Source organism: Oryctolagus cuniculus, chromosome 4, assembly GCF_051225735.1.
Source record: "Oryctolagus cuniculus isolate XC-2025 breed Fujian yellow rabbit chromosome 4, ASM5122573v1, whole genome shotgun sequence".
NCBI lineage: Eukaryota > Metazoa > Chordata > Mammalia > Lagomorpha > Leporidae > Oryctolagus > Oryctolagus cuniculus.
In genome coordinates this window covers 119,766,967-119,791,604 of record NC_142870.1, presented here as the reverse complement: position 1 = coordinate 119,791,604, position 24,638 = coordinate 119,766,967, and the positions used below count along the sequence as shown (strand labels likewise).

The 24,638-nt window shown below is 39.7% G+C and overlaps 1 protein-coding gene and 1 pseudogene across 2 annotated transcripts in view; one reads left to right on the top strand and one right to left on the bottom strand.

Moving 5' to 3' along the window:
* The window catches only part of PPM1L (protein phosphatase, Mg2+/Mn2+ dependent 1L), a 350,431-nt gene that overhangs the window by 154,213 nt on the left and 171,580 nt on the right, over window positions 1-24,638 (top strand). The window lies entirely within an intron of this gene.
* LOC149127088 (glyceraldehyde-3-phosphate dehydrogenase pseudogene) overlaps window positions 1-24,638 on the bottom strand; it is a 75,006-nt pseudogene that overhangs the window by 24,859 nt on the left and 25,509 nt on the right.

Genomic DNA, 24,638 nt, shown 5'->3' with positions numbered 1-24,638 from the left:
CCAGGAGCTAAGAGCTTCCTCCCCGTCTCCCACATGGGTGCAGGGGTCCAAGGGGTTGGGCCATCTTCCACTGCTTTCCCAGGGCATAGCAGAGAGCTGGATAGTGGAGCAGCAAGGACTAGAACCTGCACCCACATGGGATGCCAGCACTGCAGGCAGGGGCTCCACAGGTCATGCCACAGTGCTGGCCCTACTGCTTCCTCTTTAAGCGTCTCTGATTCTCTTTTCTTCTCTGACATTAGGTTGGTTGTCATGCTTATTTTGCACTTAATCCAGAACTAGGATGAAGGCCACTTCAGAGATGACTCTCAGGAAGTATTTAAAAGGCCTTGCATATCTTGGGAATATTTGTTAAATTGATTTTTTGGGAAAATGCATTCTAAGTATTATTTCTCAATTTCTTCTGTATAATTTTTCTTTGATTTACTTAGAATTTAAACAACTGTGAAGGAACAATTCTTTAACTTCAAATGTCTTTTTTATTGACTACAATTTAAGAAATTGAAAAAAAGTGATATTTTGGAGGAATATCATTTATTTTATAAATCAATTCAGCTGCACATCTTCTGTGAATAGTTTAATGTTTAAAAATCTCATTTTCCATTCATGTTTTTCTTTTTTTTCTCCAAGTAACCATATTTAAGTATTCAAAGTTAAGTACTGATTCTTGAGCAAATAACTTCTGAAAATTTTTTAAATTTATTTTTTATATGACATCTATTTGATTTACTCATAGAATGCCAGTTTTTAGGATAAAAGTGTATTGTCTTAAAGATTGATGACATTTTGAAGATAGTAACCAAGACTTTCCAATCCCTTTAAAAAGTAAATTCAGAAGCCATTGTGGGCAATGATGCTTCACATTTTCTTTTGCACCACTAGAGTATATTAAAATGATAAAAATCATTCTTTAAAATACTATGATCAAAAAGAAAGATATTTGGCTGGGAGGTTTGTCCTTCTGATAGCTTTGCCTGGAGCTATGATGGAAATTTTGACGGAAACATAACTCAAGTTGACATTAATGGGACCACTTCATTATGATCTTGTGTTGCCTAATAAGGTCATTTGGAAATTTTAGATAATCAGATGGTTCTGTGACCAAGTAAAAATAGTACTTTATCTTTTGTGTTTTCATCTTTGGGTGCTCCTGTAAGTGTAGATTTAGTGTACCCTTCCTTAGACTGTTGCCACATCTTACAGCTATAATGATTGTTGTCTCAGAGTGAATGGCTGACGTTTTTATTTTCAGTGTCATTCATAAGGATTCATTACTAAATGAACACAGTGCTTCTAAAGTCTCTGATTGGATGGTTACCTTTGCTTTTCCTAGTCTTCTGCCTTGACCCCTCCTCCTTCCTCTGTAGTGGAGGCTGTTCATATTAGCTGGTCCTTACCCTTAATTCTAATATAAAGGAATGCAAAATGGAGCAAAAAAGTTCAATGCCAGCGCTGGTTCTGATAATTAACAAGTTTTAAGGCTTTGAGCAAATGATTTCTCTCTAGATTTCATTCTCCCAGTTTGTAATATGTGCATTGGATTAGGTGATCTGAAACATACTTCTGACTCTAAGATTTTGTAATTCATCAAAATTCATCTGCCAGAATGGCACTGTGATAATTAGATAGCTTGACAGCTGGTTGCAGGGAAATGGCAGAGCTAAAAGCTCAGTCTACACTATTCCAAGTGAACATTCATGTTTGCTTATTTTAAGAACAATACTCTCAGCATCCCACCTCTACCCAATCATTCACTTAGCAAAAACCTTTCTTTGGCTTCTCATTTTACAAATGTATAATTTAAAGAAATCCATTAGTACAATACCAACAAAATGGAGTAACAGTGATATTTTAATATATGAAGTATGCCTTTAATCTCATTTCTAGTATTTGAAAAACCAAATATAAGATTTTTAGCTGTGACTTTTCAGCAAGAGTTACCTGTCCTTTTTTAATAGGGAGGAAAAAAGACCTCCAGTAAAGAATAATGCACCAGAATTGTGATTCACTTCACACTTAGCCCCCTTTTGATATGCTAAACCTCTTATATTCTTAAGCATAAAACCAGGGTGACATACTAAATGAAGAGTCATTCTAAGGAATAAAGTAGACAAAATGCTTTATTCTCAAGGATAGTTGTGAAGTAAAAACCTAAGTAATAGCTCATTCATAGCTAATATTTGGAGGTATTTCTGAATTTCAGAAAGGTCAGAGGGAAATCCAATAACAGGCAACACTTTTTTAGGTGGGGAGAGTCACATCTCCTGAGGAATTTAATTTATATTAATGGAAAGTGAGACCTGCTTAGGCTTCTCTCAGAGATTGCTCTGGTGTCAAATTTTTAATGAACAACTTCATAAAAGGAATCCTAACAAATTATCCAGTAAGACAACCTCATATGGAATTGCTTTTTAATGGTGAAGCCTCAATTACTCTGACCCCTGCTGAAACACAGTCACATATTGGGGCTATTTGAGGTCTTGCCTCACTGAGTTGAGAACATATTGTTAATTTGGGTCCTTGTAGGGATTAAATCAGCCCAAGTGAGATTCTCACAGCAGAGCTGTAATTCAGTTCAGCAAACATTCATGAAGACCTGTCATTGAGCCAAGGTGGCAGTGGCAAGAAGAACTCGCACTTATGAGCACTTACTTGTGTGCCAGGCTCCCTACTAAGTGTCTTATCACCTCACTGCAACTTTCCAGAATTAGAGGTGTGGAGAAAGAGACTAAGGAACATTAAATAACTTTTGAAACATTATGTTGCCAAATAAATGGCAGAACCAGGAAACGATATGTCTGTTTTACTGGAAAATCCATATTTTCCTTCTCTTCACTGTCACTTAGGCCTCTTTCTTTTACTCATCCAACTTTTCAGTGTTCCTAATAGCTTCTCTTTACCTAGCATCAGCTATGTTCCAGTTACCATGCTTGGTGTTTTATTACATGAAACTACTGAGTAGATGAGAGTAGGCTCTCTTACAAATGAAAAAAGGGGACTAGAAGGTTAATCAGCTTGCCCTAGTTCACACAGATAGAATTTGGTGGGGCTAAGATTCTAACCTGGGCCTCTCTGACCTTTCAACCATGCTCTTGTCATTAGGGGAGAGGAATGTTCATAGTACTGTGCCCTGAGTTGGTATGAAGATGCCACAGCATGGCCACTATACTCCAGTAGCTGACAGTCCATAGAATTGAGATGAACAGGAATTTAAGCATCTGTCAAGTCAAACAGAATGATGTAATGTATAGTGGAGAGGTTTTAAAAAGCTTCTGGAGAAGCACAGAAAGCAGAATATTAATGCCAAAAAGAAGATACAGAATGATTTTGCCAACATAGAGGCATTTAATTAATTGAACGTCAATATCCTACAATGAACAAAAGGAAACACAGTGAAGGCTGAGCAACTAGCTTCCCTCTGAGTTGAGCTACATTCCTTAGATTTTATTGTCTAGTATTTTTATTATTAATTTCTAATAGTTTGTAACTTTAGTTTTAATTTTCTCACTGGTTCACATCTTATTTAATCCTTGTCAGCATCTCTAATTCTATAGTTAATGTTTTTCATTTACTTATTTGAAAGAGTGAAATGAAGGAAAGAGGGAAGGAAAGAAAGGGGAAGAGGGAGAGAGGGGAGAGGGAAAGAGAGACTGAGAGAGCAAGAGAAAGAGAGAGAGAGTGAAATCTTCTATCTGCTGGTTCATTCCCATGATGCCCACAATAGGTGGCACTGTAGAAAACTGAAGCCATGAGCCAGTGTCTTCCATGTAGGTGACAGGAACTCAAATATTTAAGCCATCACTTGCTGCCTCCCAGGGCATACATCACCAGGAAGTTGGATTGGAATTAGAGGAGGGACAATATCCCAGGCATGCCAGTGTGGGATTAGAGCATTACAAATGCTGGCTTAACCCACCGTATCACAATGCCTGCCCCCCTAGTTTTTTATTTTTGTTGTTGTTATTATAATTTCTGTTTTACCTATTTGGGTCAGAGAAAATAAATGAACCATTTTTAGTCTATGAATTCTTTTTTTTTTATTTTTTTATTTTTTTGACAAGCAGAGTGGACAGTGAGAGAGAGAGACAGAGAGAAAGGTCTTCCTTTGCCATTGGTTCACCCTCCAATGGCTGCCGCGGCCGGCATGCTGCAGCTGGCGCACCGCGCTGATCCAATGGCAGGAGCCAGGTACTTATCCTGGTCTCCCATGGGGTGCAGGGCAGTTTATGAATTCTTAAAATTATAATAATTTTCTATGTGACTTATTATCAATTTTTATGTGTTTTATGGATATTTGAATTGAATAAGTGTACATGGATTTTCTAAACAGTTCAAAGATATAAACTTATTAATTAGATTATTTTCATCTACACTGTCATCTTTTGTTCTCTGATGAGTTGACAAATTCTAAAACTAGGACTTTGCCTGGTACTTTGGATGCACAGGATTTTTCTCATATTTCTTAGTTTTAACTTCATATAATTGATTTGTGTATTTTGGTGTATAGCAGTTAGTGATTACAGTGTCTTCGCTTCCTCCCCACCCCCTAACGAAACCTGTTATTTAATGAGTACAAATTTCCTAAGTACAACTTTAGGAATATAGTGATTCTTTCCACCATACCCATCCTTCCATGCTACCTCCTCCCTCTCCCATCCCCAGTCCCATTCTCCATTAAGATACATTCTCAATTAACTTTATATACAGAAGACCAACTCTGTACTAAGTACAGATTTCAACAATTTGCGCACACATACACACACACAAACTGCAAACAAGTTTTACAATATTTCTCATAATACAGTTAATTCTCACAATAAAACTCATGAGGACAGAAGTCCTGCATGGGAAATAAGTGCACAGTGACTCCTGTTAATTTAACAATTCTTTTAAAGATTTATTTATTTGAAAGAGTTTCCTAGAGACAGAAGGAGAGGCAGAGGGAGGGAGAGAGAGAGAGAGAGATCTTCTATCCTCTGGTTCACTCCCCAGTTGGCTGCAATGGCTGGAGCTGGGCTGATCCGAGGCCAGGAGCCAGGAGCTTCTTCTGGTTCTGCCATGTGGGTGCAGGCAAGAACTTGGGCCATCTTCTACTGCTTTCCCAGGCCATAGCAAAGAGCTGGATTAGAAGTGGAGCAGCCAGGACTTGAACCTGTACCCATATGGGATGCCAGCACTGCAGGCAGTGGCTTTAGCCACTATGCCACAGCACTGGCCCCAGTTTAACAATTAACACTCTTATGTATGATGTCAGTGATCACCTGAGGCTCTTGACATGAGCTGCCAATGCTATGGAAGCCTTTTGAATCCACAATCTCTGTCAGTATTTAGACAAGGCCATAAACAAAGTAGAAGTTTTCTCCTCCCTTAAGAGAAAAGTACATCCTTCTTTGGTGGCCACTGCTTTCCACTGGGGTCTGTATCACAGAGATCCTTCATGTAAGAGATTTATTTTTGCCACAGTGTCTTGGCTTTCCATGCCTGAAATGCTCTCATGGGCTTTTCAGCCAGACCAGAATGCCTTAAGGGCTGATTCTGAGATCAGAGTGCTATTTAACACAATTGTCATTCTATGAGTCTGCTACATGGACAGCTTCCCATGTTGGAATATTCTCTCCTTTTTAATTCTAACTCTTATTATTACCAAACACTTGATCTTATTTATATGATCTTGTTAACACTTAATTCTATCTATATGATCACTTTAACACTTTTTTATTTTTTAAAGATTTTTTTTTTATTTGAAAGTAAGAGTTACATAGAGAGAGAAGGAGAGGCAGAGAGAGAGCTTTCATCTGCTGGTTCACTCCCCAATTGGCTGCAACGGCTGGAGCTGGGCTGATCTGAAGCCAGGAGCCAGGAGCTTCTTCCAGGTCTCCCATGTGGGTGCAGGAGCCCAAGGACTTGGGCCATTTTCTTCTGCTTTCCCAGGCCATAGCAGAGAGCTGGATAGGAAGTGGGGCAGCTGGAACTCGAACCAATGCCCAAATGGGATGTGGACAGTGCAGACTGGGGTTTTACCTGCTGTGCCACAGTGCTGGCCCTTCATTTTAACTCTTAATATGGTCACTTTAACACTTAAGATGGCATTTTTACCTCCCAGTTTAATGGGATTTGGGGGCCCATGGCAAGTTTTAAAACTATACCCCTTTGGGGCCACAATGCCGGCCCTTCTTTGTTACTTTTTATACATCTCCAAGTGGAAACTCCTGCATTCTAGTTGTACAAGCCAAAAAGTTTGGAAATCATCCAGTTTATCAGGGAAAAAAAATTGGGGCTTTTAAGTTCATTTGGAAATCTTGTAGGTTCTACCTTCCAGATTATTGCTATTATTACATAACCTTCTAGCTGGTTTCTCTGCTTCTGTCTTTTGCCCCCAATAGCTCATTCTCCAACACAACATCCATTTTGCCCAAAGTTCCTATCCTTATAAGGGCCTAGAAGATTTGTGTATACCTTATCATCACTCTAAACTTAACTTCCCTTACAACTCTCCTCTTCAAGCATTTCTCTTAGCTACATCAATCTCCTAATGTTCCTCCTTCACAGCAAGTGTTTATGTCAAAGTTTTGCACTTGTTGCTCCTTCTGCCTGAATGCTTCCCCTAGATTTCTTTCTCTTTTTTTTTAATTTTTTTTTTTTGACAGGCAGAGTGGACAGTGAGAGAGAGAGACAGAGAGAAAGGTCTTCCTTTTGCCATTGGTTCACCCTCCAATGGCCGCTGCGGCCAGTGCGCAGCAGCCGGCGCACCGCGCTGATCCGATGGCAGGAGCCAGGTACTTATCCTGGTCTCCCATGGGGTGCAGGGCCCAAGCACTTGGGCCATCCTCCACTGCACTCCCTGGCCACAGCAGAGAGCTGGCCTGGAAGAGGGCAACCAGGACAGAATCCAGTGCCCAGACCGGGACTAGAACCCGGTGTGCCGGCGCCGCAAGGTGGAGGATTAGCCTAGTGAGCCGCGGCGCCGGCTCCCTAGATGTCAATATAGCTTCCTCCCTCATTTCCTTCAGGTCTCTGTGGTCAACTCATCTTTCCTCCAGTTCTTGAACATGCCTCACATGTTACAGGTCCTCAGTACATATGTGTTGATGTCTGTGCATAAATTGAAAAATACCTTTTAATGTGTCTGGGTGTAATATTTTGTCCTAATCTTTTTTCCTTAGTACTATGGTCAGACTAAATGCTATTAGTCTTTTTGGGAAACCTTTCCACCTTACCTCATAGGGTGGGAGGATCTTTTCTGTGGTTAATTTGGGTGGCAGATAACTTTGCATTAATTTGTTTTTGTGTAAGTTGATTTCATTTTTTATGTCTTCCAAAAAAATGGTTTCCTGATTTGTAATGCTTTCTTTTTAAAATAATTTTTTAAAAGATTTATTTATTTGAAAGGCAGAGTTACAGAGAGAGTGGGAGAGACACAGAGGGATCTTCCATCTGTTGGTTCACTCCTCAGATGGCTGCAGTGGCTGAGACTGGGCAGACCAAAGCCAGGAGTCTGGAGCTTCTTCCGGGTTCCCCACATGGATGCAGGGGCCTAAGCACTTGGGCCATCCTCCACTGCTTTCCCAGGTATATTAGCAGGGAGCTGGATCAGAAATGGAGCAGCTGGGACTTGAACCAGTGCCCATATGGGATACTGGCACCGCAGGTGAATGCTTAACTTACTATGCCACAGCGCCGACCCCGGTACAGAAATGCCTAAAATGTGTTTGGGTTTGGCCATTTACAACCATATCTATCCATTTGAAAAATTAGACATTTCTCTTTTTATGTGTTTGTGTTTGTATATTTTTAAGTTTATTAGTAAATTTATTAGTAAATGACAGTGATCAGTGGTATATATGGATTTTTAGAACCGCTTGCAAAACTTCTAAAGCCCTAGAATTTGGAAACTGCTACTATGAATATATAGCAGAAACTGTCATTAGGAATGGTGGACACATTGGTATCAGTGAAGGGCAGAGTAAGATTCATTTTCATCTAGCAGAACCCTTTTTTTTCCATGTTTGAAAATCATCTTGCACTATTGCCTGGTAACTTGGAAAAGTCAAAGTCAGAAACATAGGTGCAATAGAAGAAAAGGGCAGGCAGAGATGCAGTGAAAATAACATTTTCCTTCACTGCTGCAGAGAAATATTTTGTAAAGGAATGGTTGATAAGAAAGCTTCTGTAGATGTGAGCTTTGCTTGTTTGCGACATATATCTTACTTTTCCATTTTGGTTATTGTCTAAACAAGGCCAATGTTCTCCATTAACTGGACTTCCGGAGATAGTTCCCACTCAAATAGTTCTATGATGTCTCAGTGATTTTAAAAATATGTTTTGCAATTTTTTATTTTTATTTATTTATTTATTTTTTGACAGGCAGAGTTAGACAGAGAGAGACAGAGAGAAAGGTCTTCCTTCTGTTGGTTCACCCCCCAAATAGCCGCTGCAGCTGGTGTGCTGCATTGATCCGAAGCCAGGAGCCAGGTGCTTCCTCCTGGTCTCCCATGCGGGTGCAGGGCCCAAACACTTGGGCCATCCTCCACTGCCTTCCTGGGCCACAGCAGAGAGCTGGACTGTAAGAGGAGCAACCGGGACAGAATCTGGCGCCCCGACCGGGACTAGAACCTGGGGTGCCGGCGCCGCAGGTGGAAGATTAGCCAAGTGAGTTGCGGCACCGGCTGTTTTGCGATTTTTTTAAAAAAATTTGTTTTCACTTTTTATTTGAAAGGGAGAGGGAGGGCGTTGAGGGAAAAAGGAATAGAGAGAGAGAAAGAGAGAGAGAGAGAGAGCAAGAGAGAGAGAAAGATCTCAATGCAGCTCAATCCAGTCTCCTGTGTGGGTGGCAGGTACAAGTACTTGAGCCATTACCTGCTGCTTCCCAGGATGCACATTAAAGGAAGCTGGAATTAGAAGCAGAGCTGGAACTCAAACCCTGGCACTTTGATTTTGGATTCAGGCAATTCAAGCAGCTTCTTAACCACTGCTCCAAATGTCAGTACTGTGTTTTATGATCCTTCTGAGTATGGAATTAACATGTCCTAAAGATATTTTGGAAGGAGGCAGTTTTTCAGAAACAGTCTTGCCCATTTACTTACTTTTGTATATATTTAGTTTTTCTTCTGACATTTTTAGAGTTAGCCATCTAACGCACATAATACTTTTATATCTGTGAGGGTAACATTGCAGTCTGTGTGCTCTGTGATTCAGATGCCCCTTCTTCCCCTGTCCCCCGTGCATATAGTACAATGCTGACATCGTAAGCTAACACTGAATTGTCAGCCCCTGCAAAGTTACAGAACCCAAGGCTTTATTTAGATCCCTTCTCAGTCACTCTGAAAAGAGAAAGGGCATGCATTCTGGACTCAGAGACATCGTTTGGAGGCAGCCTTGCTATCTGTGTACTCACTTGTGGACACCGGACAAGTTACCCTCATTTGTCGCGTATCTGTAAAAAGATGGATAATAATACCGACCTTGTTAAAATTTTGTCAAGACTAGAGAGAGTGATGTGAAATTCCTTGTCTAAGTTTAAGTTAGGGTACTTTAGAGAAAAAAAAATGCATCAGCATATCCTTGTTTGTGTATTAAGAGATTTATTTTAAGGAATTGGTTTATGTGATTGTGGAAGCTGGTAAGTCCAAAATTTTTAGGGCAGGCTAGGAAGCTGACAACTCAAATAGGATTTATTTGTTACCATCTTCAGAATTCCTTCTCTAGGACACTCAGTTTTTGTTCTGAATGCCTTCAACTGATTGGAGAAGGCCCACCCAAATTATAGAGTAATATATTTTACTTAAAATTATCTGATTACAATGTTGATCACATCTATAAAATACTTTTATAGCAAAACCTTGATTAGAATTTGGCCAAACAACTGATCATCATATTCTAACCAAGTTGACACATTTAGCCATCAAAGTAAGTATTTATATTTGGTAATTGAGGACAGCATTGTGGTGTAGGAGGTAAAGCCACCGCCTGCAATGCCAGCATCCTAATATGGGTTCAAGTTCAAGTGGCTGCTCCACTTCCAATCCAGCTCCCTGCTAAAGCACCTGGGAAAGCAGCAGAAGGACGGCCTAAGTGCTGGGGCTCCTGCACCCATGTGGGAGATCCAGAAGACGCCCCTGGCTCCTGGCTCCTGGCTTCAGTCTGGCTCAGCTCCAGCCATTGCAGCCATTTGGGAAGTAAACAGTGGATGAAGGATCTCTCTCTCTCCATCTATATTGCTTCCTCTCTCAGTGAAACTTTTTCAAATAAATAAATAAATCTTAAAAAGTGGTTGCTGTAGTTTTAAAAGATAATATTTTCTATTACTCTATCACTTTTTATTCAATAAATATTTATTGACGGTCTACTGGATACAAGTCATTGTATTTGGGGTGTGTGTGTGTGTGTGTTTGTGTGTGATTTTTATTGCCAAATAACATCTCAGATAACTTCCCTTTTTCTCCTTTAAGCAAATAATCTCAGTTTTAAACAGATTATTTTACTTCTCTGTAAACAAATACCACCGTCTATACTTTGGAAGACATTTGTAGCCTGTGATGCCCTCACATATACGTGATATTTTGGATAGGACTTTGTGTGGAAGATTTTGTTGATTGGCACAGGAGGTAGTGAGAGTGTTAGTTTGAAATCCTAGGACTCTTTTGCTTCCTATTTTTAGTTGTTGTTCTATAGATCAGGCCCAGGCTTCACCCTGTTTAGACATTTAACACATTTTAATGGTACTTACAGTATCATCATTAACAGCAACAATTACTTAGAGCATATGATGTGCTAGACAGTGTACTAGGCAAGTTATATTTATCTTCATAGCAATCCTATTGCAAAGGGTTATTATTGTCCTTATTTTGGAAAGGGAAACAGAATCCCAGAAAGGTTAGTGACTTGCTCAATGTCACAGAAAATGAAAGCTCTTGGATTTGAACCTTGGTCTACAGAACTTCAGAGTTCAAGTCATTAAGCAGTAGGCTGTAACTCTTCACAAGAGATTCATAATGTACCCGAAAATAAGATTTCAAAACATGATATAGTAGAAGATTAAATACCCAAAAAAACTAAACATTGTAGAGTAGAAAATTGAGATATAAGCCAGAGCTGAAAATCACTTTATTTTACTATAACAATGTATTTTTTAAAAAGAGAAACTGAGACATAGAAACGTTATGGAACATGCTCATGTTCACACACCTAATAGAGGGTAGAGCTAATCTAGACCCCGGTTCTCATGACTTTTAGAGCAGTGCTATTTCCATCCCTGTTGGTATGTCTGTCCTCCATGACAGGTGAGCACGTGCTGTAATCCCAGTATGCAAGAGGAACAGATGGTAAAGGTGTGACCCTTGTTGCATTGTGTTGAGAAGAACTGAAGCCAGTAATCCAAATTCTTCTTTTTTTTTTTTATGGTTGTTTTTAAGATTTGTTTATTTATTTGGAAGGTAGAATTACAAAAAGTGGGGGAGGGGGAGAGAGAGAGAAAGAGAGATATTCCATCCACTGGTTCACTCCCCAAATGGCTGCAATTGCTGGAGCTGGGCCAGTCCAAAGCCAGGAGCTTCATCTGGGTCTCCCACGTGGGTGCAGGGACTGAGCCATTCTCTGCTGCTTTCCCAGGCACATCAGCTAGGAGCTGGATCAGAAATGGAGCAGCTGGAACTTGAACTGCACGCAGATGGGATACTGGTGTTGCAGGTGACAGCTGAAAACTCCATACCACAGCGCCGGCCCCCCACACTCTTAGTGACCTTGTCTTTTAAAAGTATCAGTGCTACATTGTTGATACCACAAAATTAAATCTTTCCCACGATGTTCAATGGCAGTGGCTTATTAGATATACATTGTATTGTGGCAATGGAGAGGGAGAGAGTGGAAAGAAGAGAAGGAGAAGGAAGAGTGGGCGTGAGGGGACATCTTCCATGATAGGATTAATTTCCAGTGCTATTCCTGGTAGGAGACTGGGATGTGAATCTGCTTTTCGGTCATTTCAGTTGCCATGTGTCTCATGTTGTGAGCCTCTTGCCATCCTGGGTGTGATTTTGGTGTTGACAGTATGTAGTTTTGTACTACATGATCCAGCTTCTTACTTGGTTTGCAATAGAAATATAAAGATCCATTCTAGTGCCAGAAGGAGGACTGGCTGAGTTAGACTCCTTGAGAGATGTTACAATCTTTGTTTCCATAAACCTTTTATGGGATAATAAGATTAATTTGGACTGTGTGATTTTTTTTATTTTTATTTTGATAGGCAGAGTTAGACAGTAAGAGAGAGAGAGAGAGAGAGAGAGAGAGAGAAAGGTCTTCCTTCCATTGGTTGGTTCACCCTCCAAATGGTCGCTACGGCCAGCGCGCTGCGCCAATCTGAAGCCAGGAGCCATGTACTTCCTCCTGGTCTCCTGTGCAGGTGCAGGGCCCAAGCACTTGGGCCATCCTCCACTGCCTTCCCAGGCTAAAGCAGAGAGCTGGACTGGAAGAGGGGCAACTGGGACAGAATCCGGTGCCCCAACCGGGACTAGAACCTGGTGTGCTGGCGCCGCAGGCGGAGGATTAGCCTAGTGAGCCGTAGCACCGACCTGGACTGTGTGATTTGGTAATCTAACCTCATATGATATTACTCGAATGACTTTCTTTTTACATTTTTGGTATCAATTCTAATACATAACTGTCTCTCTGAATCAATATTCTTGGAAAGTGAACCTGTGGCCTTATACCTTGGTATAAATAAAAATATAAAGAATGTGGAATGCCAATCAGCTATTCTCAACCTTAGTATACCCAAACTGAATCCTGTTAACTTTAGAATGTTATGTTCTTACACATTGACCCTGATTCATTGATAATCTGGAAATAATGACCTTTTGGTCAATGCTTCTTTGTTGGCAATATACCCTCCCCATATCATTATTGAAGTTAAACTTGCAAATCAATAATTTCATTTTAATAATTATTTTAAAAATGATAATCATATTTATGTGCAGCACGTTCTTTGTTTTGAATAACTATAGTAAGTGATCATCAAGAAACTTGCTTACATTTTTAAAAGAAATTTATTGATTTATTTGTAAAGGTGAATAAGAGAGAGAGAAAGAGATCTTCCATCTACTGCTTCACTCCCCAAATGGCTGCAATGGCCAGGGCAGGTTCAGGCTGAAGTCAAGAGCCTAGAGCTTTTCCAGGTCTTCTATATGAATGGCAGGGTTCCCAGTACTTGGGCCATCTTCCACTGCTTTCCCAGGTGCAATAGCAGGCAGCTGAATTGTAAACAGAGCAGCCTGGACTGGAACCTGCACTCTAATATGAGATGTTGGCATTGCAGGCAGCATCTAGCTCATTGTGCCACATGTCAGCCCCTTACACAATTTCTTTAGTGTCTTAAAAGAAGTCATCAAAACCTACAGACTGAAACCTAAGGAACGTTTTATATTATCTTTCATTAGTTCTTTTTCCTTTCTTAGTCCAACATAGCTTTCTTTCTTCAAAATTCTACTATTAGGGGAGTGGGCATTTAGCTTAGTGGTTAAGACACCCACGCCCCACATTGGAATACCTGGGTTCAGTTTCCGTCTCTGACTTCTGACTCCAGATTCCTGTTAATGCATAACCTGGGAGGCAGCAATGATGGTTCTCAGGTGATTGTGTTCCTCTCACTCCTGAGGGAGAACTGGATTGAATTTCTGTCCAGCTCTGGCTATTGTGAACCAGGAGACATGGGAGTTCACTTTATCTTTCTGTTTTTGTTTCTCTGCCTTTCAAATAAATAAGTAAGTAAATAAATAGCATTTTATAATTGGTTAATGTTATTCCCATTTGCGTTTTGGTGGAAACCTTTCAGAAATTTCTTTTTTTTTAAAGTAACTTTCTTTTTGGGAGCTTTCCATTTTAATTTTTTTTTTTTTTTTTTTGACAGGCAGAATGGACAGTGAGAGAGAGAGAGACAGAGAGAAAGGTCTTCCTTTGCCGTTGGTTCACCTCCAATGGCCGCCGCGGCCAGCGCGCTGCGGCCGGCGCACCACGCTGATCCGAAGGCAGGAGCCAGGTGCTTTTCCTGGTCTCCCATGCGGGTGCAGGGCCCAAGCACTTGGGCCATCCTCCACTGCCTTCCCAGGCCACAGCAGAGAGCTGGCCTGGAAGAGGGGCAACCGGGACAGAATCCGGCGCCCTGACCGGGACTAGAACTTGGTGTGCCGGCGCCGCAAGGCGGAGGATTAGCCCACTGAGCCGCGGCGCCGGCCTTTAATTTTTCATTCAATTTTTAAAAATACCCCCAGTTTTCCTTAATTAATCAGTTTTCGCTTCTCATTCCTCTGTTTTCTTTAAGATTAATTTATTTATTTGAAAGAGTTACACAGAGAGAGAAGGAGAGGCAGAGAGAGAGAGAGAGAGAGAGAGAGAGAGAGTCTTCCATCCACTGGTTCACTCCCCAATTAGCTGCAACGGCTGGAGCTGCGCTGATCTGAAGCCAGGAGCCAGGAGCTTCTTCCGGGTCTCCCACATGGGTGCGTTGGCCCAAGGACTTGGGCCATCTTCTACTGCTTTCCCAGGCCATAGCAGAGAGCTGGATTAGAAGTGAAGCAGCTGGGTCTCAAACTACGCCCATATGGGAAGCTGGTGCTTCAGGCCAGGGCCTTAACCAGCTGTGCCACAGCGCCGGTCCCCCTCTGTTTTCTTTTCTTTTCTTTTTTTTTTTAAAGATTTATTTATTTATTTGATAGGTAGAGACAGAGAGAGGGAGAGACTGAGAAAAAAGGTCTTCTGTTTGCTGGTTCACTCCCCAGATGGCTGCAACAGCTGATGCGGTGCTGCTGCAAAGCCAAGAGCCAGGAGCCAGGAGCTTCTTCCAGGTCTCCCACATGGGTGCAGGGGCCCAAATACTGGGCTATCCTCTACTGCTTTCCCAGGCAATAACAGAGAGCTGTATTGGAAAAGGAGCAGCCAGGACATGAACCAGCATCCATATGGGATGCTGGTGCCTCAAGAGGTGGTTCTACCCACTAAGCCACAGCACCAGCCCTGATGTGTTAAAATTTAATATCCTTCCCTTGGTGCTCTTCTACTGATTTCTGTAGACTATGTTTCTATAAGAATATATAATATATATATATATATAACTATTTGAAGTGTCTAGATCAATATATAATCATCTACGAGTTATCTATTACTACATAAGAAATTACTCTAAAAGCAGCTTAAAACAGTAAGATTTATAATCTCACAGTTGTGGTGCTTTGGGAATGCAAACACAATTTACTGGGTGCTTCCTGCCTGAGATGTTGCATATAGTTATAGGCTGATTGTTGACTGTGCCTGTAGACTTATCTGAAGTCTTGATTAAGGGAGGACTCCTTCTAAGCTCATTCTTGTCATTGGAATTAATTCCTTGTGGGGCTATTGGACTGAGGCTTGCTGTCTGTTGTTTGGAGGCGTCTCTGAATTGCTTGACATATGACATTCTATAGGGCAGCTTATAATATGGCAGGTGGTTTTGAAATCTTCAGAGCAATCAAGTGTGACATCCAGGTAGTGTATCCAAGATGGAAACCATAGTCTTTGTGGAACTCTGGAATTATCACTTTGCTATGCCCTATTCATAAAAAGTAGGCTGTTGCTTATATTAGTTCAGCTTACATTCAAGGGGAGAGATTACCCAAGGGCATAAATACCAGGGTCAGGGGACTATTGAGGAACAGTTCAGGGGTTGCTTATCACTGTGTTTTAAGAACAGAATATATGTCTTTGGAAGCAACAACAGCACAACTCATATCTTTCTCTCTCTCTCTGTTGTTCTGCCTCTCAAATAAATACATAAATGTTTTAAAATATTTTTAAGAAATAGTTAAAAGAAATTACACTAAAAACTGGGAACAACTTACAAGAATTTATATGCCTTTATTTTAGAAAAGCATCTGCATGCATTTTATTTTTCTCACAAGTTTGTATTTTTGTTATGTGCACTTCATTTTTCTTAAATGGTAATATAGTGTTTTCCCTCTTGGGTATATAAGTGCATTATAGTTGCTGATATGTAACATTTTTCTTCATCATATCCATCTTTCTAAATTTCTTTTTAAGTATTGTCACTATTTTTAATGAATGACTACTTACAAAGGTGTTTGCAGAGTTAAGGAAATTCATAAAGGGATAGTGAAGCACCCCTGGGCTAGCAACAGTGGGAAGCTGTCCCTGCTCCAAGCATGAGGAGGTAAAAGGAGAGAATAGTGTTCCTGGAAACCAGTAAGAGCTGAAGATATAAGGGGTGGACTGCTCAACTGGAGCAGGAATACAGCCGCTGCTTGTGGCATGGCAGGAAGGAATCCAAGGAGATAAATATCCCAACTTTGCTTTCCTCTTGCCCTCTGATCTCTTGTTTCCCATTGGCCAAACCCACTGAAAAGCCAGAAGGCAAGGGAGCCCAGGCCATGCAGGTCAATCTTTCAGGGAAGAACATAGCAGACAAGAGAAGGGAACAGAATGATTCTGCAAGGGCAAAAGGAGATTATTCAGCAAAGAAGGCTCTTTATATTTCTTTGTATTGTCTGTGTTTGAAAATGAACCTATTTGAATTTACCTACTGTCTAAAAGTTTTGGTGTTGGCTAGTTTTTCTACTTGAGTGACTATTGACTATGGTCACTTTTTTAGGGAACTTGGCTGTGGGTTTTAAAGTATTCTGTTGATTTTACATTCCATTTAGTATAAGACTCCCTCTTACTATGGATGTTTGACCTTAAAATCACCTGCAAAGAACGAATATACATCCCTGTTAAAGTTTGGAATGATGTGGAATGAATATAATATTGTTCATACACTGGTTTTGTTGGATAGTTATCAGTTTACTTAAGCCCTACTTTATAAATACCCATAAAGTTGGAGAAAAAAATTCTGCTTGACAGAAGTTGAGACTATATGTAATCTGCTTTTCACTAGTTTCTTTTTGTAAATATATATCTTATATTTAGAAACAGTTATCATAACACAGAAGCAAAGAGGATTAATGAAATGTATTTGCCAAATATTTATGGAGGCCTGTCTACTTAATTTGAATGCACAGAGATAAATAGTGTCAGCATAGTTTACCAAGATAGACTCCTTGTTCTGAAGCAGTTCACCTCCAAGTAGGGTAGTTAAATACATAAACAACTAATGCTGGGGAAAATTAAATCAAGAAGATATAATAGACAGACAACCTGAACAGACCCAGAACAGGCAATGAGATTGAAGCACTAATCCAAAGCCTTCCATCAAGGAAAAGCCTGAATTCTACAAAATATTCAAAGAGGAAGTAACTCCAATACTGTTCAAACTACTACAAATATTAAACAGGACGGAACACTGCCAAACTCTTTTATGAGGCCAGCATTACTTTGATATCAAAACCAAAGACATGACAGGAAAAGAAAACTACAGACCTATATCCTTAATGAACATGGTTGCAAAGATTCTCAACAAAATACTAGTAAATTTAATCCTAAACTACATCAAAAAGATCATACATCACAATCAAGTGATCTATCACAGAAATGCAAGAGTGGTCTAACATTCTTAAATCAAAAGACATCATAAATTATATCAATAGAATGAAGAACAAATACAACACCCTGTCATGATGAAGACTCTAAGCAAATTGGGTTTAGAAGGAACATTCCTCAACACAACAAATTTGCTTTCTAACAAAACCACAACCAGCATTATACTGAATAGGGAAAAGTAAGCATTCCCATTGAGATCTGGTGCCAGACAGCGATGCCCACTCTAAGCACTGCTATTCAATATAGTCCTGGAAGTTCTAGCCAGTGCCATTAGGCAAGAAAAGGATATCAAAGGGATACAACTTGGGAATGAGGAAGTCAAATTATCCTTAACTGCAGATGACATGATTCTATATATAGGGGATTCAAAAGGCTCCTCTAGGAGACTATTGGAACTCATAGAAGAGTGTGGCAAAGTAGCAGGATATAAAATCAATGCACAAAAATCAACAGCCCTTGTATATACAGACAATGCCATGGCTGAGTAAGAACTTCCAAAATTAATCCCAAACACAATAGCTACAAAAAAAATCAAATACCCTGGAATAAATTTAACCAGGGATGTCAAAGATCTCTACAATGAGCATTACAAAACATTAAAGAAATAGAAGAAGATACAAAAAATGGAAATATCTTCCATGTTCATGGATTGGAAGAATCAATATCATCAAAATGTACATTCTTCTGAAAGCAATTTACAGACTCAGTGTGATACCAATCCAAATACCAAAGACATTCTTCTCAGATCTAGGAAATATGGTGCTGAAATTCATATGGAGGCACAGGAGAGCTTGAATAGTTAAAGCAATCTTGTACAACAAAAACAAAGCCCCATTGGAGGGTGAACCAACGGCAAAGGAAGACCTTTCTCTCTCTGTCTCTCTCTCTGTCTCTCTCTCACTGTCCACTCTGCCTGTCAAAAAAAAAAAAAAAAAACAAAGCCAGAGGCATCACAATACCAGGTTTCAAGACATACTACAAGGCAGTTATAATCCCATGGCATGTCAACGACGCTCCAGATCTTCTTGAAGTGTCTTGATTTTATTGCAAACAATGCCGGATTTGTTAGCATAAAAACAACATTTTTCCTGTAAAGCCAAGCAAATACCTCCCCATTCAGCAGTAAGCAAGTCTAAGCCTCGACGATTTTGTAAAACCACTTCCGCTAGGGAGTCAATTTGATCTTGTAGGTCCTGAATGGTGGTGGATAGGGTTTGCACATCATTAATAAGTTGTTGGGAAAATTCTCTATATTTTTGGACCGCGATTCCCAGTCCTGTGGATCCTGTAACCACAGATGAGGAAATTCCCAATGTGGCTAATAAAGGAATAAACGGAATAGCTTGCTTTTGTCTCCCTGCAATATAATCAAGGGAGGGGATAGGAACAGGGGTATCTCCATTGATAATCTCTATATCAGGAAAAAGTATAGCATGCATGCAATTGCCGGTCCAATTTGTTGGTAAAATGGTATAAGCTAAATTATCCCTACATACAAAAACGGTGGAATTAGGGGCATAAAGAGGGTAATCTACTGTTACATTATTTGTACAGAAAGGAGCAAGGCCTATATCGATATCGAAGGGATTATTGTTGGGAGGTTTATAAAAGCAAGTGATATTTTCCTTTGGGACAGGAAGAACAGGAAAGGGCTGCATAGGGGGGCGGCCCAAGAAGCTATTAAACCCAAGGGTATTATTAAGTGGTAAAAAATGGCAAGAGGAAAGGGTGGGGAATGCTTTCTCTGCTTTCAATTTTGTTGATTTCTTCTCTAATTTTAACTATTCCTTCTCTCCTACTAGTTTTGGGTTTGGTTTGCTGTTATTTCTCTTGATCCTTGATGTGCATAGATAGTTCATTTATTTGGTGCCTACCAGTTTCTTTATGTAGGCAGCTATTGTTATAAACTTTCCTCTTAACACTGTTTTTGCTATATCCCACAGATTTTGGTATTTTGCATTGTTGTCTTCATTTTTTTTCCAGAATTTTTTTTATTTCTCTTTTAATTTCTTTTATGACACACTGTTCATTCAGAAATATGCTGTTCATTCTCTATGTGCTTGCATATGATGTAGAGATACTTGAGTTGTTGATTTGCAGCTTCATTGCATTGTGGTCTGAGAAGATGCATGTATGATTTCAGTTTTTTTGAATTTGCTGAGACTCACTTTATGGCCTAGTGTATGGTCAGTCCTAGAGAAAATTTGATTCACTGGAGAAAAAAAAAATGTGTACTCTGTGGCTGTATGGTAGAAGGCTCTGAAGATATCTGCTAAGTCTATTTGATGTATTGTGTCAATTAACTCTGTTTTTTTCCTTGTTGATTTTCTGTCTGGTTAATCTGTCCATTGCTAAAAGTGGGGTATTGAAGTCTCTCATTAGTACTATATTTGAGTCTATATCTCCCTTTAAAACCCTTAATTCTTTTCAACAGCCAGGTAAAAGATAATAGTCATATCTTCCTGTTGAATTGACCCTTTAATCATTACATAGTGCCCTTCTTCATCTCTTTTAACAATTATTATTTCATTAAGAAGACCTTCTAATCCTTTCTCTTTTTCCACAATTTCTGGAATTCCTAGGATCCATAAATTGGGTCATTTGATAGTGCTAGAATCTTGTAAATCTCCAACTGTGATTTTCAATTTTCTAATTTCTTCTTCTTTTATTTGGTCTGGATGTATTATTTCCAGAAGTTTGTCCTCTGGTTCTGATACTCTTTATTTTGTCTCATCTATTGCTGACTTCACACTGCATTTTTTATTTGCTGTATTGAATTCTGCATTTCCAGTATTTCATTCTGGTTTCTCTTTAAAATCTCAGTTTCTCAGGTCTTCAAAGAAGGAGGTACCTTTCTCTGAAGGGAGAGAGAACTTCCACTTTGACTATGACCTTGTCTAAATATGATCAGAGTCGGTGAACTCAAAAGGCTTCCATAGCCTTGGAAACTCATGACTGGAGCATAGGGAGATTACTGATGCCATAAACAGGAGTGTCAATTTGTAAAGCCAACAACAGGAGTCACTATGCACTTACTCCTCATGTAGGATCTCTGTCCTTAATGTGCTCTACATTGAGATTTAATGCTATAACGAGTACTCAAACAGTATATTTCACTTTGTGTTTCTATAGGGGTGCAAACTGTTGAAATCTTTACTTAATGTATACTAAACTGATCTTCTGTATATATAGAAAATTGAAAATGAATCTTGATATGAATGGAAGGGGAGAGGTAGTGGGAAAGGGGAGGGTTGTGGGTGGGAGGGAAGTCATTGGGGGGGGAGCCAATGTAATCCATAAGCTATACTTTGGAAATCTATATTCATTAAATAAAAGTTAAAAAAAAATCTCAAAAAAAAAAAGAATGAAGAACAAAAACCATATTGTCATCTCTCTTTCTCTCTAACTCTGCCTTTCAAATAAAAAAATAAATCTTTAAAAAAAAACTAATGGTAATGATGAACAGAGTCCTGTAAATATCCTTTTAAGGGTATAAACAGTAGCAGTATAGTGCTGAGTGATGTCAAAGGGGCTCATGTTTGAGCTGAACCTTGAGTGTTTAGTGAAGCCTTTTGGAAAAGGAGAGAATTTCTGTGATGCAAAGGGAATGGCATGACAAGATGCAATTGAATGAAAATACAAATGTGAAGATAGGGACAAGAATCATTGAATTCAGAACCTTGGTGAACTCCTTTGAGGACAAGCAATGGCAAGAGTGAAGGGTGCTCAGAATAATGTGGTGGAAAATTGGGCTGGCAAGAGAGAATAGCACTGGGTTTCAAGGATGGTCCTGAGTGCTTTGTAAGAACTTCACATATCCTACGTAACCTATAAGGATTTTTTGTTTCAAATCTTGGTCTCCCATGTGGGTAGCAGGGACCCAGGTACTTGGGCTATCATCTTCTGTCTTGGTAGTCACAGTAGCAGAAATCTGGATCAGAAGCAGAGGATCTAGGACTTGAACTCACACTCTAATATGGGATGTAGGTATCCCAAGCACATCCACAATGAGGCTTTTGGCTGTTGGTGGTAATGTAGGAGAGAGGAGGATCTGCCTAAAAACCATTTCATAGTAGTGAAGTGGAAATCACAGATGTGAGACATCACAGGGACTAATAATAGACATAGAAGATTCTTGATTTTTGTTTGAATTGACAGAAGGTGATGGATGCTGTTACCAAAGAGTCAATAGGAAAGGAATTGTTGACTCTGGAAGGTTAACAAGTTCAGTTTTAGACTTGTTGAGTTTGAGATATTAGATTATTGGTCTATCATACACGTCTATTTAGACGCAATGGAAATTTTAGTTCAGAACTCAGGAGTTGCCTGGGTCTGGGATAGAAATCTAGGATCATCAGCATGAAGGTAATTTTTAAAACCATGAGAATGAATGAGTTCTTTCTCATGGATTGAGTTCAAAGTGAAAAGAGGATGAAGCAAAGAACCATTTAAGGAGATGTTGGACAAAAGGTCATAAAAAAGACTGAGAAGGAGGCATCAAGTAGCTATGAAGAAAATCACGTGACTGAAGGTGTTGTAGAAGCCAAGAAGAAAGAGAATTTTTAGACATCAACAATGCGACAATAAGAACTGTTTACAGCAACTTGTACATTAGTCCCACTTTCTTTCTCCCAAGGAGCTTTAAATTCTGCCCACGAGTGTGGATTGAAGGAGACATTGGCATTTTCAGAAGTAACCTTGAATCTCTAAAAAAGGTCAAGGTGATTCTTGCAGATGAAGTGGTATGCCAACCTAGTTAATTCCTCTTAGTCTTGGGAGGAAGGAAGGGGCCACTGTGGAAGAGTTTGTTTCTTGTCTTGATCATGTCATGTGTCAGATCATGTCATGGATGTTAACCATTTCCCCTTTCAAGTCACAGGTGAAAGAGGAGCTTGGCAAGTCTGCTGAAATACTGAACATATAGAAACAACTCTAATGATTGCTGTCATGGTTTCTCAATCGTGAACTATATTCAAAATTTGAAACTTAATCTTCCAATTCAAGTCCAAGGTTTTTCTTTCTGCCTTCCTTTTAAAACTAAGCTGTTTCCTAAATCTAATTGGGGCCAGCGCTATGATTTAGTGGGTAAAGCCACCACCTTCAGTGCTAGCATCCCATATGGCCACTGGTTCACATCCTGGCTGCTCCACTTCTGATCCAGCTCTCTGCAATAGCCTGGGAAAGCAGAACAAGACAGCCCAAGTCCTTGGGCCCCTGCACTGCGTGGGAGACCTGGAAGCAGCTCCTGGCTTTCAATCCGAGCAGCTCTGGCCGTTGCAGCCAATTGGGGAGTGAACCAGTGGTTGGAAGACCTCTCTCTCTCTCTCTCTCTCTGCCTCTCTGTGTAACTTTGGCTTTCAAATAAATAAATATTTAAAATAATCTAATTTTTTTATTTTTGTGTGTACATGTTCAAAGGTTTCTTTTCTTTTTTTTTTTTTTTTTTTTTTTTTTTTTTTTTTTTTTGACAGGCAGAGTGGACAGTGAGAGAGAGAGACAGAGAGAAAGGTCTTCCTTTTGCCGTTGGTTCACCCTCCAATGGCCGCCACGGCTGGCGCACCACACTGATCCGAAGGCAGGAGCCAGGTGCTTCGCCTGGTCTCCCATGGGGTGCAGGGCCCAAGCACTTGGGCCATCCTCCACTGCCTTCCCGGGCCACAGCAGAGGGCTGGCCTGGAAGAGGGGCAACCGGGACAGAATCCAGCGCCCCGACCGGGACTAGAACCTGGTGTGCCGGCGCCACTAGGTGGAGGATTAGCCTAGTGAGCCGCGGCGCCGGCCTCAAAAGGTTTCTTAACAACTTATTATTTAGAGACTTCCAAAACTTCTTGGGAAAATGGAATTAAAATATAAGTATTTTTGGTGCAAAAATATTTGAAATGCATGCATAATTCTTACATAATATGGATTTCCTTGAAGTTTTTATAGACTCCTCATATACTAAATGGGCTTTATGAAGTGTTTCTTTTTTTTTTTTTTAAGACTTATTTTTATTTATTTGAAGGCGGCTTCACCTGCTATACCATTGTGCCAGCCCCTATCTTTTGTCTTTTTGAGAACAGGCAATTTTAACTATAGTGAAGTGATATTTTGTCGAGGTTTTAATTTGCATTTCCCTGATGATTAGTGATGTTAAACATTTTTCTATCTATCTTTTAGGCATTTATGTGTCTTCTGTTGATAAATGTCTGTTTAGATCTGCTGCCTATTTTCAATTTGAATAATTATTTTCACTATTGAGTTGAGTTCCTTATTTATTATGGTCCTTAACTCTTTGTTGGTTTTTCTTCCATTCTGTACACTGTTTCTTCACTGTGTGGTGGTTTTCCCTTTTAATCTGATGAGATCCCATGTGTCTTATTTTTGCTTTTGTTTCCTGTGCTTTTGGATTTGATGCAAAAAATTCTTGTTCATTCCAATGTCATGAAGCATTTCCTGTATATTTTTCTTACATCTAGGTCCTTAATCCATTTTGAGTTGACTTGTGTACATGATGAGCGATAGGGGTCTAGTTTCATTCTTCTGCATGTCAATATATACTTTTCCTCAGCACCATTTATTGCATATTGTTCTTTTTTCCAATATGTCTTCTTAGTACCTGTGTGAAAGATCAAATGCCTGTAGATGCATGGGCTTACTTCTAGGATCTCCATTCTTTCCCATTGGACTATGTGCCTCGTTTTGCCAATGCCAAGCTTCCTTAAATACTGTAGCTTTGTAATATATTTTAAAGTCAAGTAGTGTGATATCTTCTGTTTTGTTCTTTTTGCCCATGATTGCTTTGGTTGTTTAGGGTTTTTGGTGGGATCATATGAATTTTAGTCATTTTTTCCTGTAAAAATGTCATTGATATCTTGATAGGGAATGCACTGAATCTATAAATTGCTTTCAGTAGTTAAGGATATTTTAATGATATTGATTCTTCTACTCAGTGAACACAGCATGTCTTCATTTTTTTGTGCCCTATTAAACTTCTTCCATCAATATTTTGTAGTTTGGATTATAGAGATTTTTCATCTCTAAGGTTAAATTTACCTGAAGTATTGGAAATGAGACTGTTTTCTTGATTTCCTTTCACAAATTACAGAGGAATAAATTGGAACATTATCAGAATAAAGCCTCTT